The following is a 20,722-nucleotide window of genomic DNA, read 5'->3' on the forward strand; positions in this document are numbered from 1 at the left end:
TTAAATTCTTCCAGCATCTTAGGATGAGCTGTGGGAGAGTTGGAATTAAGACAAAAGATGTATGGGCAAAGAGTTAAGCTTAACAATCTTCAATTCAGAGAGATTTCCTTCTTTAACTCTTTCTTTTGCTCTATCCCTTCCCCTAGTTATGTGCGGTACTCTGGTACCTGCACTTCTCTTTTGAATTCAATATTATGTGGACTCGAGTAGAATCAGGGTACTACACTTAATGAGGATCTGGGTGCACTTAATATGGCTCTCTGTAATTTGGCCGGCCAACTCTTTATCCTATTTTCTCTAACATGAAGGAGCTGTTCACTGAGTCTCTCATCCCAATACTTTTGTCAGACCACCTTGCTGTACTCTTTGCCATCAACACCTCACTTACTCCACTAGTAAGGCCATCTAAACTTGCAACAAAGCATAGGAATTGGTCTAAACTTGATGTTCCCACCTTGAACTCAACTCCTAAGCACCAACCCGACCTTCGAGTTAAGAGTTGATACAGATCAGGGGTTAGTAGATAGCTTGTTCTCCAACGCTCCGGAGACTATTCTTCCGATCTCATCTACCCACTCAACTAGATCTCTTCCCCCAGCGCTGTGGTTCAACCAATTCCTTCGGCTGGAGAAAAAATGTTGTAAGGTCCTGGATAGACTATGGAGGAAGTCTTACAATGAGGATTCAAAAAATAGGTATAGTATAGAACAGTGAAAAAAATTATCATGAACTTTGCAGAATAACATGTGTCCTTTTTTGCTCTGCTAAAATCGCAATTGCTTAGAACTATTCTAAGACACACTTCAATGTAGTAAAAGAACTGTCGGACCCCTGTAAATTGTCTCCAGCACCCTTACTTTCTCAGCCTCAGTGCAAGGAGCTTGCCTCTTTTTACCAAAAAAGTGGCAGATAACCATCTTCATTCTAACAAGAATCTCAAGCATGGAACACAGTCCACTGATTCTGCTGTCGCTAACTATACCCTAAACCATTCCCCACAAAAGAGTAATGACTGCACATACTGCTCAGATCCAATTGTGAGTTTGAAATTGTGGCCTCTTTTGGATACTGTGACTTTTCAGACAATCTCACAGTCAATTAAATCTATCTCTCCTCTGGATCGCTTATCACTTTCTAAGCTTTGTCTCCTGGACCGGGAGTTACTACAGGTGGTGATGAATATCCTGAATGCTGTTTTAATGTAGGGCCATGTTCCAAAGAGCTGGAAGCTTGCTATTCTTTCCCTCAAAAAACCAAACCTGGATCCGACTAATTGGTCAAACCTCCGAACAATTTCTCTGCTGACTAATTTCTCCAAGGTTTTAGAAAATCCTGTGAATGTTCTACTCAACACTCAGGTGGAGGCCCTTACCATTCTTCATCCCTCGCAGGTGGGCTTTAGGGCCAGACGCGGTACCAAATCCAACCTCCTTGGAGTCACAGATCATCTTAGACGGCTCCTGGATGGGAGTAAAACTGTTGCGCTCATTTTCATAGATCATAGTGCGGCTTTTGACACTGGGTCCCCTTCCATCTTGCTCGAAAGACTGGCAGCTTTGGGTGTTTTTACGTTATATCCTTTGCCTGGATAACTTCATTTCTAAGGGATCAGACTTTTCAAGTCTTTTCAGCCTATGGCAGATCAGAGACGCAGGCTTTGACTTCCAGAGTCCCACAGGGCTCAGTGCTTTGGCCTATGTTATTTAACATCTATGTCCACCCTCTGGAGGACGTAGTGGAGAGTTGTGGTTTGACTCTATTCTCTTACGCAGATGACACCCAAATTATCTTCCCCTTGTCATCTGCACAGAATCGTGGACTGTGAGAAGTTGTCCTTGTATATGCTGTCCGGTAATTAAAGTGTAACTGTAACAAATGATGGACGGAAGGCTGAATGATTTAAACATTCTCCCCCAGTCAAGAGATCTGGGTTAAATCCATCCTTCTTTTGCCCATTACGCCACCCCAGTTTGGCAGTTTGGTCCTGACTGTTCTCACGAGGCACAGGGTCAAGGCTGATTTGCATATTGCTGGGTACAAACTGGGGTGGCATAGTGGGCAAAAGAACAATGGATTGAACCCAGATCTCCTGACTGGGGGAGAATGTTTTAATCATTCAGCATTCCGTCCATTACTTGTTGCAGTTACACATTTTGTCCTTAGTGGGATGGGTATGCCCAGATGTGGGTCCCTTGTTCACTATGCAACTGGATTCAAGCTAGCCTGGCTGATGAAGGGTGATATACCCCGAAACCGGATGCTTGTTTTTGGTCCAGGGAGAACCTGGCTTGGCAGTTCGGTCTGGACTGTTCCCATGAGGCAAAGGGTCAAGACTGATTTGCATATAGCTGGGTCCAAACTGGGATGGTGTAGTAGGCAAAATAACAATGGATTTAACCCAGATCTCTTGACTGGGGAGAATGTTTGAATCATTCAGCATTCCATCCTCATTTGTTGCAGTTACACTAATTAAAGTGGGCACCTTGTACCAGTCCAAATAGCCCTTATGGTGATTTAAGTGGTCAAAGATAACCTTAGAAAGCTATCCAACTGGTAGCTGTGAAGAGAAACCTTCAGGCTTAGTCTTGATGGAATGTAAAGCAGCTTGTTTTACCAGAATATAGTATTGGTTAAATGAAAGGAGAACCACAAAGTAGTTATAAAAATATGTATTTATTGATATAACACACTCTAAGTATGATACATTATCTTCTGTATGAAGATACTCACAAAAGCACACAATACTGTGGCACAGAAACATCAGTAAATAGCACTAATCCACAGTGGGCTCTAGGAGAGACCAAACCATATAATATAATAGTGGTATAAGAACCAAGAGCCACTGCTGGGAAGAAGAAAAGTGTCTGTCGGAATCCAAAGGTGGATTCTTGATGAAGAGCACCTGAAAGCAGAGAGCAGAGAGTCTGGGTCACTCAGGAGTGACCAGGGTCTCGGTAGACGAATGCCCACCGATGTCAGGTGCTTCAGGTGCGTTGAGGAGGTTCTTGACTCTGCAGCCACCAGGACCAGGAAACATCGAGGACAACCAAGAGCCGGATATGAGCTGTCCCATGAAAGATGTTGAGTGCTGAGGTGTCCGGCAGGAGCACCAAAAAGCTTTGGCAGCGGCAACCCACGAAGAAGGTCAAGCAAGGTTACGGTTTGTACCAGCAAGGTCCAGGAGACTCACAAAACACAGGGGAGTATGGGCAAACCTTGAGCAACCAGGGGAGCCCAAGGAAAGCAGTGTTGACCCTCAAGAGGATTCACAGACCCGAACCACAGGTGTCGCGTGGGGACCTCGAGCAGTTTCACAAAGCAGCAGCCCACGGAGCACTTGGTGTGAGGAGGATGGAGTTCTTTGTAGAAAATGGTGCCAGAGGTTGGGGCTACTCGGAGCACAGTGCACTTGTTTTGTATGGAAATGCCAACAAGCATATGTACTTGCAAAAGTACGCAGTGCACAGGGGTACAGGTATTGCTGCCCCCACAAGGGATTCTGACCTCAAAGTTGGTGAGAGGGCAGCTCAGACCTCGACAAACTTGGAAACCCACCTCATGTGATGCTGGAGACTTCAGAGTCCGTAGAAGCTCAGGAACAGCAGACCGGTCAATCGTGATGTGGTGCCTGTGGTTGCAGGGTAGTGACTCCTTCACTCCCAGGGAGATATCTTCAGTTGTCCTTGATGCTCCACAGGTCCTGCTCAGAGCCTGTATGATGCACGGGCATAGACGATGCTTTGGACAGAGTGGGAGACGAGGTCGGGCTCAAACAAAGTCCAGAGTGTCCAGACGGTCGAAGTTCAGTGGTTTCTGGTTCAAAATCTTGTCCAGATTGAATCTTGGGTCCTACAGCCAGGTAAGCCCTTTTGTACCGACGGAGAGGGTTGGACAGATTCATGGGACCCTCCCAGGGGACGGTCTGGACAGTGGGGGGTTACTTAGTCCTTTGTCCAGTTCCGCCCCAGAGAAGGAGAAAACGGCTCCCAGGACTGGTTTGAACTGGACTATGCACAGGGGCACCAAATGTGCCCCTCATGCAGACTTTCGGTCACTGGCAAGCGCACCCACCCAGGCCTAATACACTAAATTCTGTCTGGGAGGTGGTCACACCTCCCTGTAACAGGATGCCTATTGTTCTGTCTTCCCCTGCTCGAGCTTGGCTCAGCAGCAGGAGGGCAAAAATGTGTCTCTGGTCGACGGCAACCATTTTGGGCTGCCCAGGAACAGAAGGCTGGTACCCGAAACACCACGGACCTCACAAAGCTCGTTTCTAAGCGGTGGAATCATACCTTCCACAATGTTTGATACCAAACACGACAGGGTTACTTTCAGCCATTTTAGAGTTGGTCATCATGCAGTCACATAATACCACTCTATATGTCGTAAATGGCTGCAGCACTAACAACTCAGAAGAATGGACTCCGTAGGCTGCAGGGGTGTCCTGCTCATACAGTGGCACCCTCTCACTTAGACCCAAGCACCCTGCCTTCAGGATTGTCAAGGGGGTGACTTATAGGTTTTAAGTATAGTGACCCTTAGATATAATAAACCTATATCTTAAGTGGTGCATGCACTAACTTACACAGGCTACAATGGCAGGCCTCTAGTTCCGTTTTGCATGACCTCTCATGGGTGGCATAATACATGCTTCAGCCCTTGGGAGGCCTCTGGGGTACCTATGCCCTGGGTACATGGGTACTATATACTACGGACTGTCAAGGGTTCCCCACTATCCAATGTGGAGTGTACCTAAGTTCATAACATAACTGGTTTAGGGAAAAAGCAGATAGCCCGTGATCCTGATTAGCAGGATCCCAGTCAGACTAGTCAAAAACAGTACAACATGAAGCAAAAAGTGGGGGTGACTATAAGAAGCAGATCCTACTTTCCTACATGGACCATCTGAACTTAACCTGGGTTTGAGGCGAATCTCCATTTGGATGAATAACAACTCCCTCAAGCTTAATGGTGATAAACGGAGGTCTTAATCTTGGGTAAGAATCCACAACTCTGGGACCCACAACATTGGCCTGATTCCTTAGGACCTCTCCTGGACTCAATAAATCAATCAATCAGCATTCGTAAGGTGCACTCTGTCACCACTAGGGTTATCTGGGCATTGTGTCTTTGTCGAAGAGCCAGGTCTTGAGTCTCTTTCTGAAGTCTTCCAGGAGGGGGCCTTAGGGAGCTGGAGGGAGAGGTCATTCCAGGTCTTGGCTGCGATGTAGGAGAAGAAGCGGCCGCCAAATGTGACTTAAACTGGTAAAATATCTGGTAAATATACCCCTGGCTCCTGTCCTAACAGTGGTTCACTGCACATCCTTTCATAGGTTAGCTTTGTGTAGCGCGGGCGGGAGAAAAGGGCAAGAGACGTGTTTCAGTGACTGGGGTCTTTATTACTGAATACAGATAGTCCGTGCAAGTTCGCCTTGGAATTAGGCTCCGCCGGGGAGATCTGCTCCGGTCGCTCCGGCGGGTGCTCTTCTCTCCCGTCTCGGTCCTCCGTCGGGGTTCCGAACTCCTCCTGGGTAGTGGGGCGGTGGGGTCCGTGATGCCTTCAGTGGTTCTCGATGCGTTAGGGAAAAGGACAGAGAAGGCACTAGTCAGGTTGTATGAATACTAACACTCTAGTGAAAGGGGAAAGGGAGTGAGGAAGCACCCGGGTGTCAAACTCTCAAGCTCGTAGTGGCGGAAAGGGGAGGGGGAGGTGCACGGGGAGTTACGAACACCGGGAATAAGGAAACCAGGTCACGTTACTGACCCTCCCTTTTTCCCCACCCAAGCTGCTATCCGACCCCGCACCTGCTCAAGCCATACACCTCCGGGCGTATGGCATGGCGGCTCGTGTTGATGGTGGCCTCCTGGCGTCCGCGCCGTCAACGGGTCGGTTCCTCTTTCTCTCTCTCTTCGGACTGCTCTCACCTCTCTGCTCCTGGCTCCGCTCTCCTCTCCGCTCCTGACTCCGCTCTCCTCTCCGCTCCTGACCCCGCTCTCCTCTCCGTTCCTGACTCCGCTCTCCTTTCCGCTCCTACGCCTCCGGTGAACAAGCACACCTCCTCGTCTCCTCCTTCCGTATTTGACGCTTTCGTGCTCGATCTAGGGCACGCCCATTCCTCCTGGTCTTCGCAGTTAAAGCGATAGGGTACTTCATTTACCTCCGGGGGATGAAACTGCATTTCCTCGTCCGTCTGATCCCGCTGTTGAAACAAGAAGAGAGGGGTGGTTTTGCATGAGACCCCAAGAGGGGGTCCGGAACCCCTATTCCGTGGGGACGACAGCCTCTCCTTGCTACACTTTGCCAGCAATAGAACAGTGTGTCACTGGAGTGCACCATAGAACACTCCAGCTCACACCTTGGCCCTTACAATTATCCTACACCCTAAAGTGGTATAAAAAAGTACTTAAAGCGTGTCTGTAAAATGCGGCCATGGCGTTCTATTTGTATCGTTTAAGAATTACTCGAGGGATTGCAACTGCATTTTAAAAATATGGAAACATTCCTACAATTCAATCGAGCAAAAAGAAAACATACTGTAAACCACAGGGATGGAATGAAGCACGTGACCCATAAGCAGGTTTGCATGAAAGAGCTGTATTTCTTTATTGGCTGCCAAGAGGCGAGAGTACAGCAAGCTGTTCTGGCTTTACCTAGCAACCACAGTTTCCATCTACTTTATGACTGTTTCTTTTTAAGATCAGAATATAAAGATGTTTTTTTTTATTTTGTTACCCATTTAACCATTTCAACAACAGAGGATTATATACTAACATTACCAAGGCCGTCATTATAGGTTATCTGAAGTTTGGTGCTAAGTTACCGGGGAATGGACTTTAAATTACCGACTGGTATTTTCACACCACAGTCCAGTCATTACTAGTTATTACCCAGAATAACAGTGCTGACTTGAAATAACCAGGTGCTTTACCAACTGTTAAAAACACAAAAAAACAGAAAAAAACCACTCACTGATATTTTATGCCTACACTAAGGAGGCGAAAAGTGTCAGCAGTCTTGCCAATGAGTTTGGAGAGAAGCGGAGAGGTTCAGGGCACATTTGTGGCTGCCCGCGGCCCCTGCAGGGGGCCACCTAAAAAAGCAGGCCTTTAGTGCCATTTGGGCACAACACCACCCCCCTGGTCTAGTGGGGACTAAGGGTAGGAGTCCTTTCGCCTTGGTACGCTAGGCGCATCACGTCCGGCGCACAGAGGTCGAGGGAGGGTACTTATACCTCCCCCCGCCTTTCATGCATCCTCTTTGTACCGGACATGCCGTCCCCCACCCTACCGCTTACCCGGCGTGGGGCTGGCAGGCAAGGTATGTAGAACGTTGTATTGTTTTTGTTTGTTGTTGCAGGCGGAGTTACAGGGCGATCTGGAAGCATACGAGTACAGAAGGGTACCTCTGCAAGAGCGCAATGGGGGTGCCAGAGCCAAAGCCCAGGAGCCTCATGGGAGGGTCCTGGAAGATTTACGTCGGCGCCCCATTAGTCCTTCGGGCGGTTGTGGGCCTGAACAACCGGGGGCTGCCTTGCTACGCTCCGCCCTGAAAGGGGCGTGAGTAATAAGGGACCAATGTGTCACGTGATCTGGAAAGAGGATCACCCCATCAGGTGTAGTACTATTTGGGTTCTCCACAGTGCTTGGCTCATCAGGCAGGCAGGGCAGCATAGGTTGGTTACAGCTGCCTGCCCTTGGATCGCCCGTAAGATAACCCACCATATTGCATACTTTTGTATAGAATAAACCTGCAGCAATATTTTCCCATAACAAAAGTTGTGTTGTGTATTTATTTATTCATGCATGCTCAGACTGTGGGTGTGGATGTTGCTAATAATGGCAAATAAGTGCCTGTCAGGGACGAAACACTCCCCTCAGACTGCTGCAGGGGCCAGGCAGAGGCCAGGCAACGCAGCTGCCTACAGCCCATGCTCTGTAGCACTCGTGACAAGTCCAGTGTCTCTGGGTCAGGAATGATCCGATCTAGAGTTTTTGGACTCGATAATTACAGGCTTGAACATGCTTGTAAAGGCGACTAGGGGTATTTCACCCAGAGTTATTAGTCCAGGAGAGAAAACCCTACTACTAATGAACGCCTAAGTCTGAAAGAAAAAAGTCTCAAATACATATCCTTTTAAAAAGAAGTATTGGCAAAGCCAATAGGTCTTTGCAGCTAAAACTACAGTTTTTCAAAATCCGTTTTCTTTATTTTGCTTAAATAGCATCTGCTAATGCATACACATCTGCAGTGGCCATTTTTAAATGAGTTTTGAGTTTAATAAATCCTTTTGAAAGAGTCTGCAGTGGATGAGCGCGCATCCACAGCAGTCAGCTTGGAATTAAATTTGTTATAAACAAAACCATTCATCGATGCTTATACGCACATGTGGGTGGCCATATTAAAAAGGTTAAAAAAACTGGGGCTGATACAATTTAGCAAAAGAGCTCTAGCAAAAGGGCTCGGGGGTCGAGACGACACTTGGTGGGTGGTGGGAAAGGGGAGGGACTGAAAAAAGGCACGGGTAAAAATAGAAAGGAAAGGAGGAGCAGTGAGAGAAGCAGAAGGAGAGCAGAGAGAAAAGGCGGCAAATTAGACATGTAAAGAAATCCAACAGCGGATGTCTGCAATGGAAAGATATGTGAATACTTTAAGACATACATGCTTCTGTGCAGGACAAATACAAGAATAGGGAGAAAAGCTGTTGAATCAGGAGAAGCAAGCTAGAGAGATAGACGATAAAGCTATCCTGTCATATGAAAGGGGCTGAACCAAACCCTACTCTAAGTGCATGCATTGTACTGAAAACAAAGCATCTTTTAAAACTGTCTGCAACAGAGACCTAAAAAACCAAGCAGTAAACGCTATATGAAATTGAATGAATCCGTTCCTTATCTTAGCTACCTTGCACCTTTTATGGATCTACACAACCCTAATCACATTTTCCAGGAACACAAAAACGTTGTAACATTCAATACACTTCTTAATGTTCACTAAACCATCGGATACAATATATGCACTGTCTGTTGCCTAGCCACATGGAGAGAATACTTCAAACTCAAACAAATATAAGAATAAGGGTGAAACCAAGATGACTTTTTTCCTTCAGTCTTCAAGTCTAGTTCCAAGCTTAATTCTTATAACTTTCCTGAACAGTGTCCGGTTTAAATTAAGTCTCAGTTCCTCTGCAAAGCAACCCTCGGTTTTGGGAGCTTGGCCCCGACAAGGCCCACTAGGAAGTTTTTGATTTTTTTAGCCTTAGGGACTTCCAGCGAAGGTTAGATTTGCCTCGGTGTTATTTGCCCTAATTTACTGCGGAGTTTATTTCTCAGTTAGATGGGACGAAGAGGTGAGGTTTATGTTTAAGGTAGGTATTAAAAGCCAGGATTCTGTATTTAATCCAAGTAGGCTTTATTCAAATGCAACCATCAACAGAAACAGGTCTCAACTGCAGCTCCTCCAGAGTAGGAATGTCCCACCTCAGCCCTTGAGGTCATAGGATTCTAATTCCATAAACATGCCATGCAAATGCAAATGCAAATGTTCCACAAGCTCTAAGGTTGGACATGCAAGTAGATTACAACACATCCCCTTTACACAATATATGAACAATTATAAATATTATTAACATCCTGAACATAAGAAAACAAAAACAAAAGAGGATAAGAAAAAATTGAACACATTAGTAAATAAGGATAAATAAGGATAAACAACAAGCATAAATGGAAGATCCACAATTCTAATTTAAAACATAATCCTTGAATTTCACAGGCACATGCTTGAGTACCTCTATTCATAGAACCACTACTTTGGACTCTAGTCGCACAAGGAGTTGTCTCAACAAACTTAACAAGCCTAAACATACTCCAAGTACAACAATTGTCCAAAGTTACAACATTTTTCTTAATTGCAGTGATAACAAAAGGACCCAGAAAATCGGATAATCCCTTGTGACAATGTTTCGTTTTTTTTACCAAAACACGATCACCCAGATTTAATTTTTTCACTCACACATTTTGCTATCATACCAAATCTTATATCTCTGCTGGTACTCAGCAATTTTCCTCCTTTCCGATTTTCCAGTCACACCACTCCCCTTCCAAACAGGAAGCCACACTGGATTCAACTTGGAACTCGCTATTCTTCCTCTCAAGGCTTCAAAAGGCGATTTCTGAGAGATAGCATTAGGAACTGTGCAGTGTGCCCACCAAGTTTCTCTCAAGACATCACTAAAAGAAATTCCAGAATCATGTGCTCGTTGGGCACAGCTCTTGACAACTCTATTCATCCTCTCTGTGAGGCCGTGGCCTGAGGAGAATATAAGGCCGTCTTTTGATGGATTATTCCCAGACCTTCAAGAAAATCATGCATCTCATGGGAGGTGAACTGCACCCCATTGTCAGTGACTAGATATTTGGGTATACCTTCCAGGGCAAAAACATCCTTCAAAAACGCAATCACTGACCTCGAGTTCACAGCACCAATGCACTTGGAAGTCACCCACTTCGAAGTGTAGTCCACCAAAAGAACAACAAATCTTTCTAGGTAAGGCAGTAGTCAAATGGTCCCATTATATCTAACCCCAACTTAGTCCACACAGCATCAGGTATCTCCACAGGAGAAAGAGTAGCTTGACTAGGTACATGAGACTTGTCATTAATAGCCCACAGGTGACAATCTTTGACAACAGACTCCACCATCCGATCCATTCCCGGCCACCAATACCTCTATCTAAGACGTGTCTTCGTAAGGCTCCTCCCTAAATGCCCCTCGTGAGCTAAGTTGACAATCTTATACTTAAGCTCATCGGGTGGAACCATTCAGTCATCCCTCATCAAATTTCCTCCACAAAAAGTTAGATCATCCCTTACAGTCCAAAAAGGCTTCAAATCAGAATCCAGATCCTTGTAACTTTGCCAACCCTTAGAAATAACTTCTTTAAGGGAAATAAATACTTTATCAACAGCAACACAAGATGACTACTCTTCTTTTAACACGGAATTCTCCATCAACCAATTAACACATTCTAACTCTTCTCCTACATGTTGAGAGTTAACTGGCAACCTTGATAAGCAGTGAGCACATTTATTGTTCAAACCGGATATATATTGTACACGGAAATTAAATTCCTGCAGGCCTTCACTCCACCTCTTAAGTCTAGGAGTCATGTGGTCACTGTGATGACACGAAAAAATCTAAACCAGTGGGCGATAATCAGATGTCACCATAAAAGGAATCCCCCACAAATAAAACTTTAAGTGTTGTATTCCCCAAAAAACACTCAGAGCCTCTCTCTCGATACAAGAGTAATTAACTTCAGCCTCTCTCAGAGCTCTGGAGGCAAAGGGTACAACTCTTTCTTCCCCACCTACAACCTGGGAAAGCACCGCTCCCAGTCCTTTGAGACTGGCATCAGTTGTAACAATCGTTTTCAATTTAGTATCAAAATGACCTAAGGTTGGTATTTTCCCAATTTCAGACCACCAAATTGAAAGCTATTTCACATTCTGATGTCCAAACAAAACGTGCTCCTTTTTTCAACAACACTCTAATAGGCTCAACCACTCTAGCAAACCCCTTTACAAACTTAGAGTAGAACTCTGCCATGCCCAAAAATGATCTAACCTGTTCTTTGTCTTCAGGTGCAGGGGCCTTAAGAATACTCTCCGCGTATACCTTCACCTGAAATGACGTGACCAAGATAAGTAATAGACTCTAGTCCAATACGACATTTTTCCTTCTGGACAGTAAGTCCTTGCTCTCTCAATTTGGTAAATACAGATCTCAAAACATTTTCATGCTCACACTCATTCTTACCATACACAAGTATATCGCCCTGGAAAAGCAGAACGTTTGACAAGCTCCCAAGAACCATTTTCATCACCTTTGAAAACAAGCTGCGGCTGATGCCAGCCCAAAAGGCATTCTTAAGAAACGATACTCTCCCAACGGTGTAACAAAAGATGTTAAATCCTTGTGAAGAGTAATCTGGTGGTACGCAGATGATAAATCTAGTACGCTAACATTTTTGGCCCCCTTCAGCAAACTAGTAGGCTCTGATATGTTGGGGAGAGGCTGTCGGTCCTCCCAAATCCATTCATTGAGTCCGCGTAAGTCCACACACATTCTCACAGCGGACCCACCATCCTTAGGCTACAAAACCACCGGAGATAACCATCCCGAGGCTTCGATTTCTTCAATCACACCGAATTTGAGCAACCTTTCAAGTTCAAATTTGGTACCCTCCGTACCTTATGTACACAGGGTATGGCTGAATTCTTTAATATAATCCGATGCTTAAAACCTTTGAGACAACCAAGAGCATCTGAAAATACTTCAGGAAAGTCATCAAAATATTTACTTTTAACATCCACATCATCAATTGACAAAACTTGCTTAAGTGGGTCATTACACACTCTATCAATCAACATGACTTGATCTTCTGGGTTCTTAGCATTAGGATTCAAAATTATACCCAAGTCACGTTGATGCCTCCAACCCAGTAGAGTATCTCCTCTCACAGCCACATACACCTTCCCCACAATTTCCTTCCCTTTGAACACAATCTTTGCTGTCACATACCTCATAACATCCACACGAGACCCCCCATAACTAATAGGAGAAATATCAGGAGGCAAAAGCTTAACATTTTCAAGTCCTATTACCTCATCCCATATCTTGTTCTCAATTAAAGTAAATGGGGAACCCGAATCAACCATTACATTGAACTCATTACCATCCACAGAAATGTTACAGAACGGCATCACAATCTTATCAGAGTCAACTTTCCCATCAGTTTCTGAAATACTTGAAATAACCACAGTGCGAATACTATCAGAAGTATTTTCCATTGTACGACCCTTCTTTGCAGATTTGCAAACACAAGCATAATGCCCTTTGATCCCGCAGTTGATGCAAACTGCTTCTCTAACATAACAGTTGGGAAAGCTTGAAGAGTGAGAGAAACTGCCACATCTATAACACGTATCTTTTGAGTATCTGTATTACTTCTCTCACGATCAAAAGAACGTTGTTGTCGTAAATCACGTTGGTTACGTGATTAAGTATCCTTGTGAGTGAAGGTATGACTTTGGTTATCCTTTGAGACAACCTTGTTCTTTGTAGTTAGAGACACTTTAGCAATATTGTCACAACTACATCACTCACGTTACATTCCGACATTTGACATTTCTTTGTACTTTCATCACGTGTTGGGTCATTATTCTTACGATTTTTCCTGATCTCCTTCACCCATGAGGAGGTATTCTCAACACCCTCTACAATTGCAATGGCCTACGCTAACGTGGGGTTTTTAGACAAGAGTTTTTCTTGTACTCTTATACTGTTAGTGCACCTCACAAGTTGATCTCGCACCAAGGAATCTGATAGGTCACCAAACTCACACGTACGTGCTAATGTTTTCAAAGAAGCAACGTAGGTTGCTACACGTTCCATGGAACCTTGTATTCTTGTGACAAACCTATGATGTTCCAAAACGACATTGATACGAGGTCCAAAATATTATTCCAACATAGTCATGGACATCTCATATACATCAGTGGGATCACCATTACCAATAGCTATGAGGTCCATACTGTCATAAATATTTCTACCTTCCACCCCTAAATTATCTAGAAGTATGGCTTGCTTACTGAAAGCTGAAAACTTTTCTCCCCCAGTTGCCACTATATAAGAGTCAAAAAGATTCCTCCACCTTTTTCAGGGAAGGATGGATTCTCCTTTTTCAGACAAACATGCTGGAGGTTGAGACATGCTGGTAGAAGTAGCCATGTCTGTTAAGTAATATGATCTAAACAATCTATGCTATTATTTTTTTGTTTACAGTTACTGTAACACTGTAATCAGTCACAAGGTAAAATTCTCACCGTAAGTAACATTTCCAAAGATGTGAAAAACATTTGTAGTAGGTGATGATTTTCACTGTGAGGTTAATCGTGCTGATTTTAATGTGATCCGATCTTGTTTGACACTGTTCCGATATAGTTTGCTAGTTTGCGATGCTTCGTTAAGCAAACATAGCCCAATCCAAAATGGCCACCACGCAAAACGTGTGACGCGCAATGCGTGTGATGCGAGATGTGTGCAGAGTGATGATGCGTATGACATGTTCGACGCATCACATTCAACTTGCTAAAGAGGACGCATTCAACACTGGCATGCAGAACGAGCAGGATGCAGGGAGCGCAAGGGCACAGCTCGCAGTGACGTTTGAAAATAAGCAATGTGGTAAACAGCCACTTACTTTCTTATTAGATCTTGTTCCTTGTTAAATCCATGAGTCCATAAATAGATGCGCTCCCGCGGTGCCCAAAAGACGATGATTCTCAAGGTGAAGAGAGTTGACAGCAAGGCCAAATTCAAAGTAAAATCCAATCCAAAGTAGTTGAATGCTTAGTAAATCCAAAACCAATCCAAACAGGGTTCACAAGGGAATTGATGGTTGCAGCTTGTCCCCAATCAAGAGCCCCTCGTCGCCAGTATTAAAAGCCAGGATTCTGTATTTAATCCAAGTAGGCTTTATTCAAATGCAACCATCAACAGAAACAGGTCTCAACTGCAGCTCCTCCAGAGTAGGAATGTCCCACCTCAGCCCTTGATGTCATAGGATTCTAATTCCATAAACATGACATACAAATGTTCCACAAGCTCTAAGGTTGGACATGCAAGTAGATTACAACAGTAGGCCATTTTGAAGTTAAATCTGGCTTTAAATTGGAGACAGTGAATGTCACTTAAAAATGTGTGAAATCATACAAATATTTACCGGCTTTGAAAAGATATGCATTTGTTCAGTTTGGCGATGTGGATAACAGGGTAATGTTTTGGTCAGTGATAAAGCCAAATGATTTATCGGATGGGACCTATAAAGAAAGAAATGTCTAGAGGGGAGAGTTGTACAAACCATATTTGTGAAGGAGATTCTTCTTAAATGTAGGAGAAACCACTATGTTTCTGGGCAAAAGAGCTCATACAGATTTTTAGTTTGTGTAAGACTACCTTTCAAAATGTTATGTTTCAGAGTACTTACCGGTAATTTAAGAGAAGATAGATGGAAAAAAATGTCAGCTTTAACACATATTCAGAGTATGGGAGCGCATAGATCTGTAGACCATATGTTATAAGACGTATCTTTAAGAACTTAAGGGCAAGGTCAGAAATAATTTGGTGACACATTCTATGGCAGATAAAAGTGATGTTATTTATGTAAAATCACCATAATCCAATGTTATATTTACATGGTTCATGTTAGAACTGATGAACTGATATTCAAAAGCAGCCAAGTATAGGTTTGCAGTACTAGGCGTGAGCGTAACTACCATTGGAAGGTGGTATCTGACAAAGGCAATTATTAGTTCTACTGACACTGTTATTGAGTGCTAATTAAGCACATAAAACAATTCTTTCAAAATGGGTTGTAGTGCCCTTTTATCTAGATATTTCGTTAAGGCTCTCAAGTTTTAAGTTTGAGCAATATTTGCTCAGAGATATTCTATATAAAATATTACTAGAACGTCTATGTTACTTTGAGGAATAAGGTCTAAAGTTTAATTGTTGCTGTGGTGTCTTGCAAATAGGATGTGTCAGTTACACTAATAGTTTGAGAATTAAGGGCTTGATTTAGATTTCGGTGGATGGGTTACTCTGTCACAACGGCGACGGAAATCCGGTCCACCGAATATAAATCCCATAATATCCTATGGGATTTATATTTGAGCAGACAGGATATCCATAACTATTGTGACGGCGTAACCCTTCCATCAAAATATAAGTCAGGCCCTAAGTCTGCTTATATCAAAAGAGGTTCAAGCACAGGTATTGTGGCTTTTATAATCTGTCTGCCTGGCATTTTGGGGGGGGTCATTATGTATTCTACATGGAACAGGTGTATTTGTCAAGGTAATAAGTTTCCTTTTGGCCGTCAAAGTCTACTGGCGGCACTACCTGGAAAAACTGGTATCAAGCTGTCTAGTTTTAGTGGAGGGAATTGCAGGCAATCATAATGCCCAAGGAAAACATTGGCTAATTGTTTTTATTTTGCCTTGATTTTCAATATCACAGTGCAACAAACTTGATCAAATGGGCTTATAGAAATCATGGTACTAAATTTGAACCTTTTGGTTCAAAGGTATTTGCTTTGTAATATACCCCAACATAGGATTAGAATGTAAGAAGCACCTATTGTTCAATTGTGAAGTACACAACTCATCAAGTTTCGCTCAGTATTATGAACTCAATCTTTAAGACCTTAATACAATTTATTTACAATGAGATGAGCACGTTTTTATGACTGGTTTCCTATGTTAAGACTACATTTAGCAGGGCACCTCTATTTTGAATAAACAATAAATTAGGTTTCCAACTACTTAATATATAATTATGTTCTCTACATGGGATTAGTTGTCTGCCCTGAGTTTGTCCTCTGTAACACTGAGGCAGTGATTACAATGTTAACACAGTCACCTGAAAGTCTTCAAATTTTAGCACTGTGCCAATGGTCAAGGTTCCATAAAGCAGTGCTTTCCAAACTGTTTAGAACCATGACCCAATTTTTAAAACGACAAACTGTTGTGAACCACCTAGGTTTAATGGACGGAGGTAGGCAATTTTTAATCTAACTAAAGCATCATGTGGTAGTGCACTGTCATTTACAGACTGCACATTCTCCATTGAAATGGGGGCTACATTTGCACAGACTGATTACTTATATTGCAAACAAATGATACTTTGTGGACATTGGTTATCAGTGAAAATGTGTCATTTGTGAATCACCAAGTACAGTGTCTTCATTTCTTTTGATCCTATCTATCGCACTTTAGAATGAAAAAAAATGCTGAATGTGTACAGTTCATTTACAGGTATTTACATGTTGTTGTATGTTACACAAATGACAGCCTTTCCTTTCCACATACCCTGTACCCTAGTGTTGCACATGGCCCTCTCTGCAGGGTTACCCCCAAACATATTGCCTTTTATCTAGCATTTTTGCTGAATTTGTTTTTATTGGCCTAAGGACTCTGTGCACTTTACCAGTACTAAAGTGCTCACTCCCTAAAACATGGTAAAATTGGTGTACAACTGTTTGTCCTATGTATTTAATATACAAGTCCCTTGCAGAGTGATATACCATGTGCTGAGGGCCTGTAAATGAATTGCTACTAGTGGGCCTGCAGCACTTATTTTCATCCACTTAAGTAGCCCCTTAAAACATGTCAAAGGCTGCCATTACAGCCTGAATGCAGAACTAAACTAGTGGGTAACTGCCAATTCGACTTGCCAATATTACCCCCTTGCGAAGCCTTAAACTTTTCTTTTATTACATATAAGCCAACTTTTCTGGACCGTATATTTTTGGGGGATTTAGAACTCTGTGCCCTTTATTACCCTGTATGCTTAATTGGCATACTCCTAAATGGCATATTTGAATTGCCTGTATGTCACTAGTATATGGTATAAAGTGTAACCGGGCATAAAAGTTATATGCCACTATTTGACTGCAGCACCTATTGTGCTATCCAGTACCGTGGTAGTGCAAACTTGGCAGCAGCAGTGTAAAAACAGCAAATCAATCTGTCATATTAAACCCTTTTCACAAGCCAAAACCTCTATTGTAAATATTAATAAGTCACAGTATGTAGGCTTTGTAGCCCCAAGGCAGGGTGCATGGAATTTAAAAGTAGGACAGGTAGAACTTTAACATTAACATACCTTAACAGCTACTAGCACCGAAACGCTACGTTTTACTGTGGTATGTGTACTTGTTACTGTGGTATGTGTATGTTTATGTTATGTTAGATATTCTTGTTAAGCACAACACTCACCAGGAGGCATCTAGGCGCTGCTGTGATATGGAGAGGAAAATTAGCCAAACTATAGTTATTAAAGAGTCAGAATTTGAGAGCCCTTCTAAAAGCCAATGGATCACATGACAGCTTGATGTACAGAGGAAGAGAGTTTCAAAGTTTGGAGGCTCCCATTACAAAACGTCTTCCACCCCAGGAGGAAAGTTTAAACCTGAGGACAATCACATTTCTGGCAGAGCTTGAGTGGAGGGACCACTCTGGCTGGTACCATGCGAACCTGTCTTGGAGATATTTCAGACCAGAATCATGAATTGCATTGAAATTGATACATACCTGGAAGCCAATGATGTTTCCGTAGGGCAGATTTTGCTGATTGAAATTTGGGGATTCTTAGTAACAGCCTGGCTGCTGAATTCTGGTGGACCTGAAGCTTGTTAGCATACTGCACTTGTATGTTGAGATATGGGTCAATGCAATAGTCTAGTCTAGACATAACTAAAGCAGTGACCACAGTTCGGGGAAGGAAAGGCAAAATCTTCTAAATTGTATTCATAATGTAAAAGGAAGCAGATATAGTAGCATTCACTTGATCTCCCAGAACACGCTTATCCATGTGGACACCCAGATTCTTTACCTTCGTAGCTGGAGAGGGTAGGGTCCTAATTCCAGAGCCCAACGTGCTGGCGTCCAAAAAGAGGTATCATTCCCAAAGAGAAGGATGTCTGTTTTGCTGGAGTTCAGTTTGAAACAATGTTTGTCCATCCAGTTATGGATAGCTGGCATACAGTTGTGGAACTTATGGCAGGTGCTGTTTGATGGTTCAGAAAAGGAAACCGCAATTTTTGTATCATCGGCGTAGGATGTTAACGAAAAGCTGTATGGTTTAATCAGTGCTGTTCGCTGGTCACATAAATATTAAACAGTGTCAGGCTTAGAGAAGACCCCAGGCGAACTCCACAGAGTAGGACAAATGGGTCAGACTTGATGTTCCTCAGAGATACCGTCTGTTCCCTTCTGCTAAGGAAGGAGCTCAAGAGGGACAGGGTGGATAAGTTGATCCAAATTCTCTTGAGACCGCCAACCAACAATCAGTGCAGCACTCCCACCATTATCTACAATAATCTTCATCTCATCCATGGCCATAATCAGTACAGTTTCTGTACTGTGACAGCTCCTGAAACCAAACTTTGTATGGTCCAGAAGCTCCTGCATCTGAACAAAAGTAGCCAATTGTTGATTTAATACTTTGTCGTTGATTTTAGCAGGAACAGGCAGCCGGGCAATGGGCCGGTAGTTATTAGGATTGCAAGGATCTAAACTAGATTTCTTTAGCAATGGGAGAATGGATGCTTTTTTCCATGGAGTGGGAAACAACTACATTTCATCATTTAATTAACAATTACCATAAGAAACTTGGCAATGAGACCGGGACCAGATATATAATAGCCATAGGGCATGGGTCATGCGGGGAACCAGTCTTTGTGGCTTTAATCAAGTCGATTACTTGTTCTTCACTCAGTGGGTTAAACTCCCATATTAGGAGGGCATGAACCATTTTCTCCAACTGAAGGAGTGACAGGAGAGGAAAACTTGCTGAAGATTTGCTCAACTTTGTTTTGGAAATGGGATGCCAAAGCGTTACAAAAGGAAGAGCTGGATTTCAGAGTATTTTTAGCGGGAACGTTGGAAAGCTTTTTCACTGTCGAGAAAAGGGCTTTTCACAGAATTATTTGCAGGCTATTTCAAGAATGAAATACAGGGTGTTATCCTTCTTTATCATGATTTTATAGGCTGTGACTTCCAGCTTGTAGTTTGCTTTCTTTGCTTGACTATAATTCTTTCTCCAGAGCCTTTCTTGTTTTCTAAAAGCCATTTTTTGGTGTTTCAGTCTATTGGAATACCAAGGGGCTGATGGCGTACCCCGACGATGCTTGACCATTTTAGTAGGTGCTAAATATGGGCTGACGAGCGGAACCAATTATAAAAATCAATGGTGAGGGTCTCAAGATTTCGTGAAATTTCAGGGTGCGAATATTAGGAGATTATTCAGCAGGCCAGGTTCAATTTTGGACCATTGTCGGTATGTCTGAGGAGAGTAGGATTACGCGGAGTGCTGCATATCTTGGATTATTTCAATATTGAATTGAGTGGTGATCAGACCAACACAATGGTAGAATGTCCACAATCATCAAAGAAGAGTTATTGTGAAAGATACCGTCCAGCCTATGACTTGCACAATGAGTGGAATCCTAGACCAATTGCTCAAGGATGTAATTTTCTGATTGAAGATATTTCTCAGTCTGGGTGGACGGTATTTTAGCATGCTGTTCCATGATTGGATTTTGGACACTTCAAAATCAAAAGGAAATTACTTCAGAAACCTCTGATGAGATCACTTGAAATTTAGCTGAAAGGTATTCTCGAAATACTATCGCTAGGCTGCAGACTCTCTTAAGATTCCTATTGGCTCTTAAGACCGAGTAACCCTGGGGAACTGCCGACACCAGGTCTGGACCTGAGCTGGAGTCTGCCCAGGTTTCAGTGATAAACATAATATCCAACTTGTGGTGTTCGATATAAAGGGCAAATTTGGTTTTATGCTTAAAGAGTGACCTGGCGTTTAAGAGGGCACATGCACAAACACCCTGATCAGAACGATCATTTATCTGAAGTCGGTCTTTCAGTTTCAATGGCTATGGGGCAACACCATAGTCTAGCAGATTGTTCTGCAGTTTGGTACAGCCCTGACACATGGGCTTGAGAGAGGCTACCTTACTAACTGGATTTATCTTTAAACAGTTGGAACTTTTACCTTTGCTATTCAGGGCAAGCAGGTGCTCACGGATATAAGTTCTCTGAGGAATGGATTTAGTCTGCAAATGCCAGGGGTTCTGGTGCTAGG

This window comes from Lissotriton helveticus, chromosome 9 (genome assembly GCF_964261635.1).
Source record: "Lissotriton helveticus chromosome 9, aLisHel1.1, whole genome shotgun sequence".
NCBI classification, from domain to species: Eukaryota; Metazoa; Chordata; class Amphibia; order Caudata; family Salamandridae; genus Lissotriton; species Lissotriton helveticus.